The following is a 14,408-nucleotide window of genomic DNA, read 5'->3' as shown; positions in this document are numbered from 1 at the left end:
AAGTATTTGTTTTGTTATTTTTTTCTATTTAGCTTGTATACAAATAAAGTATTGTTAGCAATATTTACTATGGTTTTGCATTTTTTTTCTATTTCATTATTCTCTGTATGAAATCTATCGTAATATTTGAAGTAAGTTACAATTTTTTTCAGCTCCCGTATGACCCGCAAAAAAAAATTAATTAATATAGACTTAAATAAAGTATCGCTGCACAAAAAAAGGCAATTGCTTTATTATTTTCAGAACATTATTTTATTTATGAAATATACAAAGTAACCTATGAAGACTTTTTTTTTACCTGTATATAAATAAACTGTAGTGAATATTTTATTGTTTTATAGTATTTCAACTTTCGCTGTAAATAATCCATATTAAATATTCAAAGTATATCGATATAACCCAAAAAAACAAAGAGAATATCGGGAAGATTAGTAAAGGAAACCCAAGAACAAGTGAACTGGAGGGCCATAGTCGCCAACCCTCAGACTTGACGATAACAGCTTTGTTATAGAAGTTGCCAAAGCATATTTTTAATGTACCCTAAAATAGAAAAGTTGATTTATAATTTAAACTATAATTTACTAAAGCCGTATTATTTTTCGAATCCCAAATTATAATAGTAATATTACAAAGTATATATAAGTCTACTAGTATGCTAATTACGATAGTAGATTTATAACAAAGGTCAATATACGTTTCAAAGTTAAAATCGCACAAGTTTATTTACATTGCAAAGTATAAACGTAAACAAATAAAACTCCAAAGTAAAAATCACACATTTCAAAGTAATATATCACCCCTCCAAAAAAAACCCCCACAATTTACATCTCAAAGTATTAAATCACTGGCGGTATTAATTAACTCTTAAAATACAGCAAAAGAAACAAACTTTGAAGACAGTCTGAGTTCCCACAAATTACTGCATTTTTTAGGAATATTTAAGAAGATCTCAAATCAATTGGGACTTTTCTCTCGCTACCCCTGACAGGACCTGCAGGACGCTGGGGTAAGAGGAGGGGAGAGGGAAGGGGGAAGAATGAAGATAGAGAGAGAGAGAGAGAGAGAGAGTTAAGAGGGGTGGGGAAGAGAGAGGGCTGTGAGGAAAACAGAGAGAGAGAGAGAGAGAGATAAGAGTGGTGGGGAAGAGGGAGAGAGAGGGATAGAGAAGAGGGGGTGAGAAAACAGAAGAGAGGGGAGAGGGAAGGGAAAGAGAGAGAGGGGAAGAGGGCGGTTAAGAGAAAGATGTGGAAAGGCGGGGAAAGAGAGGGTTAAGAGAGGTGGAGAGGGAAAGGTATGTGAGGATAGAAGAAGAGGGAAGAGAGGGAGTTAAGAAAGGAGGGAAATGAGAGGGAAGAGGCGAAGAATGTATGAATAGATGGGAGAGGGAGAGAGGGAAAGTGAGAGGGTAGAAGGGAGAAGGGACTTAAAAATACAGGAGGGAGGGAAGAGGTAAAAAGAGGAGGGAAAAGAGAGGATCGGAGGAGGGGTAAAATGGGGTGAGGAAAGAAGACGTAAGAGGGGAAGGGGAGAAGGAGGGAGGGGAAATAGGGTTAAGGGAGGGAGAGGATAAAAAGAGATGATAGAGAAGAAAATACAGGAAAACAGAGGAGTAAGAAGAGGAAGGAAGAGGGAGGCGAAAGGCAAGGAAAGGAAAGGGGGATACATAATGAAGAGAGTAGAGAGGGAGAGAAAGAGGAGAAGGGGATGTAGAGGGAGAAGAGAGAGCTTGAATAGGAAAGATAAGATGAGAGAGAGAGAGAGAGAGAGAGCGAAGTAGTAGTGAGGGGGTAAGGGTAGGGGAGGGAGGGGGAGGGGGGGGGGGTAGGGCATTAAGGGACCCCCATGGCGTAATTTAGACACAACCAAGAAAACCTGGAGCTTGTGTCCTCGGCTGCAGTCTCTCTCCCTCTAATTCCTGTAACCATTTTTTCCCCCGTACAAAATGTCCCAGAATCATTATTTTCTCTTGGGTGTTTCCTTGGACCACCGCGTTTGTTTGTTCCTTGGTGGTGCTATATTCAGTGTTACTTATTGTCTTTGTTTTGTTTTTGTTCCATGGTGGTAATAACGTGGTATTAAAATGTTCCACTGTGGTGTTACGCTGAGTGTTACTTATTATCGTTCTTTTGTGTTCCTAGATGGTGATTTGTTCCGTTGGTGAAAGTTACAGTTACTTTGTTCAATTGTAGTGCTATGTTGTGTTACTTAAATGGTGTTACGTTGACGAGATGATTACAGATATTGTTTTGTATCTTGAATGGCAATGTTGACGTATATTATCGTCGTTATTTTGTTCCCTGGCGGTGCTACGTTACTGTTCCTTGCACCTCTTGTAATGGTTGAGGTTAATTAAATCCCTCTCTACTTTCTTTAATTGAGGACTGTGCCTTGGTCAGGTATTATTGTGTGTTGTAGCAGTCCCTCTTTCTTCTCTGATTTGTGTGTTTCCCCGTTTATCTCTTTCTCTTTATTACTCTCTCCGTCTATTTAATCTCCTCTTGAAATTAATCTGTCAACGTATTTCTATGTCTACCTATCGCTAGTTTCATTTATTCTCTCTCTTAATCTTCCTTCATTTATGGTTCTATCTCTCGAAGTCTTTTTCACACTCTGTCCGCGTCTCTCCCCATCTCCACCTCTCTATCCCACCTCCTCCTCCTCTCTCCCTCACACACCTACTATATCTACCTATCTACCTCCCTACATCTCTCACACACAGCTGCTCCCTCAATCCCCTACCAGAACACAACACTTATTGAATTCTTTCCCGCATCTAATGAAATATAATTAAATTTGGCTGCATATGCTTACCTAATTTGCATATTATTACAACAGCCAAAGCAGGACCACTAATGTTGAAGTAAAGGTGAATAATTTGCATACAGCTTTTGTCTTGGGAGATATTTGATAAAGAGAATAATTAATGAAAGGGTTTCTTATAGGGGGTTATAGTTACTGACAGAGTGCAAATATTGGATAATGGGTAGATGAGATAGAAAACAAAATAGGATGTTGGATAGATATTGAAGAAAATATTGAGAAATGAGTAAATATACAATAGAAAAAGAGATGGTGTCGTATGTGCATATTTATGAATAATCTGGTAAATAAATGAGAATTAGACAGCGACATATAGATAAACTGATATAGAGGGTGGAACCAGGCAATTATTTTGATAGGGGTTAACTATTTAAGTGGTTGTAAAAAGGTTATTTGCGTTTTGTTATCCCATTATGCATGTACTTATTTATATATATTTTAATTATTTTTACTTGTTGTCGAGGATAATATTTCATTTTTTAAGTTTAATCTTATTCTCATCCTCACGTAGAATAAAGCAATCACATCAAGCCATTTACTTGTCTGTATGTCTTTCCTCACTCCACACTAGGTACCATGAGGGCCAAGATGTTTATGTCTGGCACTAACATCTATCTTAAAGAGTGCCAAGGAAGGTGCCAATGACGGAGTCGAATACGAAGATCACTAACACACAATGTCCACCTGTGTGTGTGTGTGTGTGTGTGTGTGTGTGTGCCTCTCTCTTCCTGGCTCGAGAGATTCTTCAGTGCTGGGCGATTAGTTTCTGTGTGTGAATGGTCTTGGGGGCACACACACACATACAAACACGCACGCACATACGCACGCACTAAAACACACACATACGAACGCACAAAACACACACACACACACACACACACACACACACTCTCTCTCTCTCGTGCAATCATTTATCTGTTTTCGACAAGCCAGTTCTCCCAAGTAGCGCAACGGCAATATTAATAAATCCACCTGAATCAGACGCCAACGAGACCATACCACAAAGTCAATGTTTACACCTGACCATTTCATCTTGAAGATAGGAGACGTCGTGAGAACAGACATTATCCATAAACACTTTCATAAAAATAACACCACCTATAGACTTTTTTTTTCTGCTTTGGGATAAACGCCTTAATGAACCCAAGTATTAAGTGCGGTAGCCCCTTGCGGTTTGTTTGGAAGGGTCTCTTACCTCGTTCCAAACATCACAATATTCATATGCACTCCAACTGAAATTCTTAATATCCGGCCGGTAATACTCTCCGTAAATATTACCCTCCTTGCAAAATTCTCTAATATCCGGAAGGTATTGAGAATTTTATAGACTGTGCAGTAAATGGCAGGGAAATATTTAAAGCCATTACATTACCAGTGAGAAACCAAGGAGCACGTCTCTCTCTCTCTCTCTCTCTCTCTCTCTCTCTCTCTCTCTCTCTCTCTCTCTCTCTCAACCAGGGAGGAAAAGGAGGAGGGTAAGAGGGGGTGGAGGAGGAGAAGCAGGAGGAGGGTAAGGGAGAAACAGCGGAGAAGGATGACGACGAGGAGAAAGGTAAGGAGGAGAAGGAGGAGAAAGAGGAAGATAAGGACAGGATTAGGAAAAAAGGTGGAGAGGAAACATAAGAGAGAAAGAACAAGACGATATGAAGAAAATAGGAAAATAAAGAAGGGAAATATGAAACCAAAGACAAAACAATGAAAAGTGAAGAAAACAAGGGAAAAGAGAATGAAGAAGGAAAAAAATAGATAGAGAACACGTAAAGAAGACAAAATAAAGAAAGAAAACTATTAAAGAGATAAACAAAATAAAACGCTTTAGTCTTTACTGGCAATTTTATTATTTACTTTCTTGATGAGATTTTGCATTAGTTATTTGTTTATTTATTTGTACTTGTGACTGAAGGCGTTAAGCTATTCTTCACATTTCATATTATCAAACATTTTCGTGTGTCTCATTTAACATCGTGTAGTCAGCATTATTATGGATATTTTTTTTATCATTTCGTATCATATTTTATTCGTATTTGCATTGAACTCACTCACTCACATCTAACACACACACACACACACACACACACACACACACACACACACACACACACACACACACACACACACACTGATTGATGTTGGACTTGAGGGAAAAAAGGTTCAAATCCGTGATGTTATTCTACTTCATGAAAAACTTTGATCATAATGAACTTTTAAGGAACAAAACACACCGAAAAAAACTTTGATGTTATTGAACCTTAAGAAACAAAACCCAATACTTATATCAACGGACTAAACAAACCAAAGACACGAGCAAGGAAGACGTTTACAGACCTCACAAACAAACAAACAAACAAACAAACAAGATGTACGTAAAGTAAAGTTGAATATTCCTCAACCTAACCAAAAAATGACAGAGAATTACCCATCATCTTCACCCTCATTGTAATCGAGTGAATAAAATCCTACCGTGATTATTATAACCAGGATCTAATTACACACGTTATGTCGACTATTAATAGGTGTTATATATGAGTTATATTCGTGGATTAAGATGAAGCAGGTGAGGTTTAACTGTATCTAATTTTATGTTGGAAAGTTATATGGTAAGGTTGTCCAAGGGGGAATAATATTGCTTTTTCTTTTAAGTTAAGCCAGAGGTAATAAGCATCTGAAGCTTATACTTGATATGCTGGGTATATTCTGAGAGATTTATTTCTAGTTGTTATAATAATTTGTGTACATTATACTCTAGGTTAGATGTCAGTATACGAGTATATAAACACTCAAATATAAAATTATGTATATGATTGGAGAGACATAATCCTCACAGTTATACTCGTATCTAGTTATTTCGACATATTTTCCACCTAGTTAAATCTCTGTAACCTTTAAACGTCTATAGGTCACAAATTACACTTATGTATTTTGAGATACATATTAACACATGCAATACACATTTATATACACATTACAGTCCTTGATATATAATCCTCTCGTTCAACATCTATATAAAACTTTGCATATATCATTCCATAATTATCATTCCTTATCAATCAAACCAGTTCAGACGCTATTATCGATTTTTAATGTTTTTCTAGCATTTTTCCTCTACTATGTTTATTAATAAAGTCTACGTCAATCTATAGTTTTATTACGTGGTTAGATATTACATATGCTCCCCCCCCCCCAGGTGTGTTGATTAAGGTGGCTTACATCTGACTCGTTCATCTGGTGATCTGGATAAAGGATACGTTTTGATATTATCTTCACTTATTCTTACTTTCCAGAGAAGAAACACAAAAAAGCTGGAGGAAAATGAGAAAGATAATTATAATATAATAGTTAAAAAATTAACAAGAGAATTGGAATAATTAGAAAGAGTAAGAATGAGATGAAAGGCTGAGAATAAGGGATAAGTGTGAGAATAAAGAGTCATTCTCCCATTATTCCTCGATATCCTTCCCTACTTCTTTCACCCCTCATCCACCACCTTATCCTCGTTTCCCTTCTCCCTCCCATCCTCCACTCTATCCCAGTTTCCCTCTCCTCCCGCTCCCCCTTACCCATGTCACTCCCCCCACCCCCAAAAGTGCAGGGAGGCGACCCTCGGCCGGGCCCGCGTGGTCTGAGCTTCAGCACGATTTAGCAATAAAAAAATTGTAATTTCCGATAGACCTCGAGGAGCGGGCGTCTCAAATGACCAATGTAGTGAGAAAAATTGACGTGACTTTTAAGATCGACTTTTTAAATTTAAATGTTGTGCGTGTGTGTGTGTGTGTGTGTGTGTGTGTGTGTGTGTGTGTGTGTGTGTGTGTGTGTGTGTGTGTGTGTGTGAATGACTCTATATGACCCCCGAATGCTTTATTTCCTTCGCCTGCCATGTTCCTGTGTGTCACTCACCTTCAGGTCTTGATGGGTGATTTAAAATATTGTGGGGTGATGGGTGAGGGGAGGGATTAGTGCTAAGGTAGGATAAATCATGGAAGGTGAAGGTAGAGTAAAAAGTATATGGGGAAGGGTATAACAGTGGGGTGGGTAGTGTAGGGTGTGTATATAACTGAAGTATAACTGAAGAGGGTAGAGTAACAGTGGGGGATGGGGTGGAAGGGGAGTGTGTATATAACTGGATCAAGAGCAACAAGCATATATCGAGCTCATTTATTCACCTCACCAAACACTTGGGGTATAACAAGTGTCCATCATCAGTGTGTACAGTTCAGCAGATGACACAACTATAACTCGACAGTACAAATTCAACAATTGTTTTCAACAAAGTTGATAAAAATGTAGTAACAAAAAATATTCGTTAAAAATGATGTTACAAATATATATGGGATAATGCAACACAAAGTAGATCTACATTACAAATAAATAATAAAAAATGTTGTATCGAAACAAGTCATGAAAATTCAATAACTACAACTAAGTCACTAACAATAAGGTTGAAGACAAAATATAAAGATAACTTTAAAGGCGATCATGAACAAACCTTGTATAAAAGTCGTATTTGAAGTCAGTGAGATTAATAAGTGAACGGTATACATCGTACTTTACATCTGTAAAGTGATGTAAAAAGTCACATCACTTTACAGATGTCTCATAATAAACTGTCACAATGTTAAAACTTTCGTACTTTCTCTTTTTTAGACGCATGCTGTCACTCGGCGCTTTGGATAATGTAGAGTATTAATTATTGACCCGGTTATACATCATTATATATATATATATATATATATATATATATATATATATATATATATATATATATGTGTGTGTGTGTGTGTGTGTGAGTTGTGTTACATACATTCACCATTTACTGTATGTCACGTTCGATGGAAAATATCAACGAGAAACTAGGATTTAATAAGAGAGAATCAATATCAAACACATACACATTCATTAATTAACAAACTTGTCATTACCCAAGAGTGACACACACCTGCCTGGCACACCTGTCTAACATGTGTAGCTTCTATTGACTCTCATCTGTCTCATCACCGGGGATTTTGTATCACAAATTGGTCAGTCCTTTGGGCGGCAAAATATTGAAAATGAGGTTCTCCTATCTTGAATATTGTGATCGCAATTGCGTAAATTCTCTCTGAAAAAGTCACTGATAGCCAAATAATTAGCTTACACGTTTCCAAATGGATATATCAACTGCTTTTCGGGCCTCGAGCAGGACATACTAATACTACGATATGATGCAGGCTGATGGGGAAGTATGATACACTTGTGTGAGGAAATATGGTGCAGTTTTTTCAGTGTGGTGTGGGGAAGTATGATATTATGATGTAGTTGGATTAAGAAGTATTGTGTACTTTGGTGAGTGTGGAAGTATGATGCGCTGTGACAGGAAACGTGTGGGATAAAGAAGTAATGATAATATAATACAGCTTGCTGACTGTGGCGTGGGGAGGTGAGATGGTATGTACAGTGGTAGTGGGAGAGAGTATCACACACACACACACACACACACACACACACACACACACACACACACACACACACACACACACACATGTATTTTATAATCTAGCATAACAGTCATGCTAACCAATGAGAAGCTCTTTCTTACATGACGTCACAAAACTGCAGGCAGGTGAAACCTCATTGGTCACACCATAACCAAGTACTATGTTAAAGAAATATAAAAATGGAACATGTAGTCGACTTTCCTTCTTAATGGCACGTAACCTCAGGAATTAATACTTGACACTACAAAAGTGTTGCTGTAAGTTTTGTAAGTGTTTTTGCAAATACTTGCCAGCCAACCTGCTAATTCCAAGTGAAATTCTTTGATACGCATGTCAGGTCAAACACGTATAATGCAGTGTAAATCCTCATCTTATTTACATTTAAAATATGAGGTTTATTGGGGAAAACACGAGTGTTTCCTCTAGCACATATTCGCCTTAATTAACAATGCTTTTTAGACTCATTTTTCCGACTTAGTCCTTTAGAATTGTAGCGGCATTATACTGCTGGGCAAAGAGCGACCTCATTAATTAGTAATATTTAATTTCCATTTTGGTAGCGTTAGTAAACCTTTTACAGCGCCAAGAAAAGATAAAGTTTCATCTTGCAAATTTACGGAGCCTTTGTGGAAAAGTATTTTGAGGTCAGAGGTGAATAATAATGTATGGACACATTAACAAGGATTTTATTGTGGTAAGGGCGTGTGTACATGTACATCACATAAGTACGTGCACACACGCTCATATGCTAGAGCACACACACACACACACACACACACACACACACACACACACTCGTGCACACACAAATTCTTTAAGACACACACTAAAGCCACATTTCAACAGCCCTGATAAGAGACTGTGATATAAGTGACTATATTAACTTCCTCAAACATTGTAAGAAGTAAATGTTTCTTTAGTTTAGCAGAAGAACTACGAAAGGCTTTGGTCGGGTTGGTGTTATCTTCTGCTTAAGATAGATTATAGTATTACTTTTTCCTATAAGTAACTGGGCAAAGGTTAACGACGCATTATTATTATTATTATTATTATTATTATTATTATTATTATTATTATTATTATTATTATTATTCATAATGTCAGAGGTATTCTCACATTACAAAACAACGAAGGAAAAACCCAGAAGAAAGATATAAAATAATAACAATATAGAGAGAAAAGAAAGGAGTGATAAAGGAAAATGATAAGTAGAGAAGAAAAGAAAAGTGGAGAAGAGAGGAGGGGACAGTGTAGTGAGGCAAAGTAGCAACAAGAGAGAGAAATTTTCAGGGAAGAATGAAGCAATAAGTATGATGAAGATAAAAAAATAGAAAATGGATAATAAAGAAGAAAGGAGGATAGGAGAGGAGAGTAAAATTTACAGAGACAAATCACCAACAAGAGACAGGAAAACGTATAGAGGAAAGAAAGCAATAGGTATGAAAAATGAGGCAAAGGAAGGATGAAGGGTAAAGAAGAAAGAAAATGAGGGAATAGGCGATAAAGAAGAAGGAACAGGAAAGAAGAGGAGAGGAGAGGACAGTTTAGTGAGACAAGGCAGCAACAAGACCACTCATTGTCTGCCCATTATCAAATAATTCCTCGTGGGCCGGTGATAAATGACCGGGAATTGTCTAGTTACAGTATCTGCCACGGATCCATATGTGGCCATCATCTCAATTTGGCCACAATTATTGACAATTAGACAAATGGGCCCAAGCGCCACTGCCATCCTAGACACCAATTTTGTCGAGGCCAGTTTAAGATACCCACCACTGTGTCGCTGGGTTGTGTAATAACTGGTGGTCTCTTTTGGGTGTTTATTTGTAACAAGTTTGAGTCGATAGTGATTTATCAGATGATAGAAATCTTGGCAGCTATCGTTGCTTGCAATCAACTAAGTTTACTGCTACTGCGGCTTGACAGGTTGAGTTTAATTAATAGTTAGCATTTTATCGTTATTACTGTTCTGTATTTAATTGTCAGTCATCGACAATAACAATCCATCTAGGAATTAATGATAAGAACAAGAGAGTCATTACCGCCCGCGGCGCTCAGGTATGGCCATTAAAGAATATATCAATGTAATTACTTAATCACTTAGAAATACTCAGAAACTGTTCGTCCTTATAGGCGCTATCAAACACTGGTAATTGTGTCTATTTTCCTGTAAACATCGTGTCTTCTCTTATAAAAAGTTTAGAGAGAGAGAGAGAGAGAGAGAGAGAGAGAGAGAGAGAGAGAGTCAAACATCACCATTGGTACACTCGATTAATTGTTAATTTCCAACATATATAAACAAAAAATATTTCCAGACGTCAAGCAATCATTCCTTTCAGAGAGATAATTAACCAGTTATTACTAATGTTATCTATATACCATTAAGCGTAATTAGGACAAGAGGTAATATGATGTTATGTTTCATTATCTACGGTAATACAGACTGCCCCGTGAAGGTCGGTAAAATGTTCTTCTGTACAGTCACACAACCAATTAATATAATGGTGAGCTAAGTGTCCAATCAAAGACTCATGACATATGATTCTAAGTGTACTGCCCTTACACTGAACCTAAATGATTGTTCGTGTATGTAGACGTTGTGTGTGTGTGTGTGTGTGGCTACTGACAGGGTCTCCTGCCCCTTGTTTAAACTATTACCATGTTATAATCATTTACAGAGAGGAACACAACACCTGTACAACCACTCACTAAATGGTCTGTTGCACGAATCTTATCCAGATATCTACCCTGCCTTTGGTGAAGAGTGACACTGGTGGACAGTGACGCAAGTTGAAAGTGACAGTGATGGGCAGTGACGCTAGCTGAAAGTAGAAGTGATGGACAATGACGCTAGCTGAGCATGACAGTGGTGGACAGTGGCATTAGTTGAGAGTGACAGTGGTGGAGAGTAACGCTAGTTGAGAGTGACAGTGGTGGACAGTAACGCTAGTTGAGAGTGACAGTGGTGGGCAGTGACGCTAGTTGAGAGCGACAGTGGTGGACAGTATCAGTGATAATTGATGACGTTCATAAATATTGACGGTAGCGGATACTGGTAGACAGTGACATTGGTGGGCAGTAAGTCTTGTGGACAGTGATGCTCTGGGGAGAGTATGTAACTAGAGACGTGATGGACCCCTCGCAGGGTTAATTTAGCGCCCCCATCCCCCGATCATAACCCACCACCACCACCACCACCACCACCACCACCACCACCACTATTACCACTACCACTACCACTACCTCTACCACCAACCTCCTTATGATTCTTAATTGTGCTATAATTGTGGGGGAGTGGCGGGGAAATATCAGAATGGAAGAGAAAGAATGACAGACAAAGAAGAATACAAATGAATGAAAAAGAAAGAGATAATTATAAAGACAATGATAAGTAGATAAAGAGATGGAAAGATAGAGATAGATTATAATAAATGACACAGATAGACAGAAAGATAAAGAAAAAAGACAGATTAATAATTGTTTCCATACTCTTACTATCTGTCTCACTTTAAAAAGCTGGTTTTCTGGCATCTTCGTGATGTAGATTAATATTATCTTTTTCTTTTCTATTTTTAATTTCTTTTTACTCTTATTTTTCGCCTCCTAGGCCCTGTTGTGGGTCAATGACCTGTGCCCGGGTGGGCTATTCCCCGTAAAAAAAAAGTAGAAGTAAAAAATAAAAAATAAAATAGAGAGAAAATGGATAATGATAAAAAACTACGATAGATGGATAAACAGAGATGAATGAAGCCAAAAATAAATACGATAAAATTACAGAAAGAAAAACAAAATAAAAATAATAACATACACACAATACACGCTTTGCTACAGCTTATATTATAGTTAAAGGTACATTATACACGTCCTAATTATAGCTCATACAGAGAGAGGTAAGCAACCCCCCAATCCCCTGTTACCACTCCTGCCATAATTTCCAACAATAATTGACATTAGAGAATCAATGAAATGGCAACCTTTAAATTATGCATGAAGTATAATGTTATTTCGGATTAAAAGGCCAGTGATCGGGTTTTACTAAAGATACTGTATGTTAATGTTGTCTCGTGACTGATAGAGGTGCAATGTAATGTTGATGTTATTTTTCTATGTTATATTTGTGATTTAGTTTAAGTTGTCCGGTTATGTGCGTTATTAATTCTTCAGTTATGATGGCTATTTATCTTAGGAACCTTTCAAAATCTGATTCAATATTCGTCTACTAATGGCACGAGTAGTGTTTTAAGTGAGTAATTTTGAGGGCTCTTCTGTTCTTCATCCTCTTCTTCCTCTCTTTTCATCATTGTAATCCTACTCTTTCTTTTTTCATCATTCTTATAACTCTTCCTCTATCCTTATATCTGTCTACTTATCTTTCCATTTCTTTTATTTTTCTTCTATTATTGTTTTTAGTCTACTTTATCTCCCTTATTCTTCTTGTTCATCGTCCTTATATAATTCTATTCCTTTTAACAGTTTCACAACTACTTTTCCCATCCCGCCTCTCAGCTCAGAGACTGTAAACACCATCCAAAGTGACCAGAAATCCCATCGCTGCCACCATTCGTTATAATGAATTCATGTTCTAAACTATAAATGTCGCTTTTGTCCGACATTTGGCATCACAAATAAGCATAGGCTTGTCAGCATCCAATTACAATATCACATTACACGCAGATGATTATAAACTGGGCTTCGCAACTAAATTTGAAGATTATTAAGACTATATTTGTTGAGTGGAGTTACTGACACTTGCAATATTATTGTTGTTCCTGGCTGTATCATATATTACTCTCAGAAAATAGATGAGTGAGTGTCCAAATCGTGTTGAGTATAAATTATTCAATCGCATCGCGCTCCAAATGACAAGACAATGAAAGCCGCATATCATTTGTTACATAATTAATATATTTAGAATGATGTAACTCTTGTTTATGAATTTTATAACTCTTGCTCTTATATCTGATATTGAAGAGTCTTTATAACAGCAAGTGCCTCGTTAAATAATGATATACATGTTCCTCGCCGTTTTATACTAATTTTCTCATATAATATAAAACAACTCTACAATATCGTGCTTGTTTTGTTAATTGAAATCTTCTATTGAGGAAATAAGAGAAGCACAATAACAATATAGAACAAGAGAGATTGAAATGATGAAGTTGTTATTGATGTTATATATATAATGTGTCCCTGTGCTTCAACAACTAAGATCTTTCAGTGTGTATTCCAGGTTAGTAAATGAAGTAACAGTTTACAATTAAACATTAAGAGAGAGGCAACACAAACAAACACATGTAAAGAGTAATTGAACCAGCACAAAGTAGAACATCAGAATACGTCAATAATCGTTATAACAATCACATTCTCCGGACAACAGTTGAAATAATAAAGAAATAAAAACAAGAGCAAATGTTGTTGTTCTTTACTTGCTTCAGTGGTCCAATTTTTTAAGTACCATTCACTAAATCTTAATTCTTGATGATATTGGTAGAAACTTGTTTAACTGCATAAAGTCCTTCTAAGACTAAAGTTTTTAAGCTGATTATTCTGTCGGTTCTCATACTACACGACCTATTGATGAAACTGTTATAAATATACTTTCTATATTACAGGATATTGTGGTTTAATATATAAGACACACACACACACACACACACACACACACACACACACACACACACACTTAAATTAATGAAAGTCGTATTGAATAACTCAGATTAATTATCCCCGCACCTCTTCTTTCTGTTCTTGTTGGAGCTAAGAAAAAAAAATCACACAAGATAGTTTGCCATACATTTAAAGACCTTGCTGGAGGTGATGGTAATTGTTCATCTCCATAATCACGTGTCTCGTTATCGTAAACCATCTCGGGTAGTTATTAGCGGCTCCAATTGGTCATTAGCCTCGCCAGTAAGCTGTTTCGTGGGGCGGCGATCGACGTCTTCATTAAAGGGATTTTGTAATGTGGCTTTTTTCTTGAACCTTTTCCATACATTCTCTCATTTACTCTTTGTCTTGTAAGTTAACAAGCTGATTATTTTGGCATTCGTGTCTATATTAATTCACTTTTAACTCTTTTTTTATTTAAATCCTCAGCAGATTTTATAAAACAGCATA

Source organism: Homarus americanus, unplaced genomic scaffold (genome assembly GCF_018991925.1).
Source record: "Homarus americanus isolate GMGI-L3 unplaced genomic scaffold, GMGI_Hamer_2.0 scaffold41366, whole genome shotgun sequence".
NCBI classification, from domain to species: Eukaryota; Metazoa; Arthropoda; class Malacostraca; order Decapoda; family Nephropidae; genus Homarus; species Homarus americanus.
The sequence above is the reverse complement of the archived record's forward strand: the minus strand, read 5'-3'. Positions refer to the sequence as shown.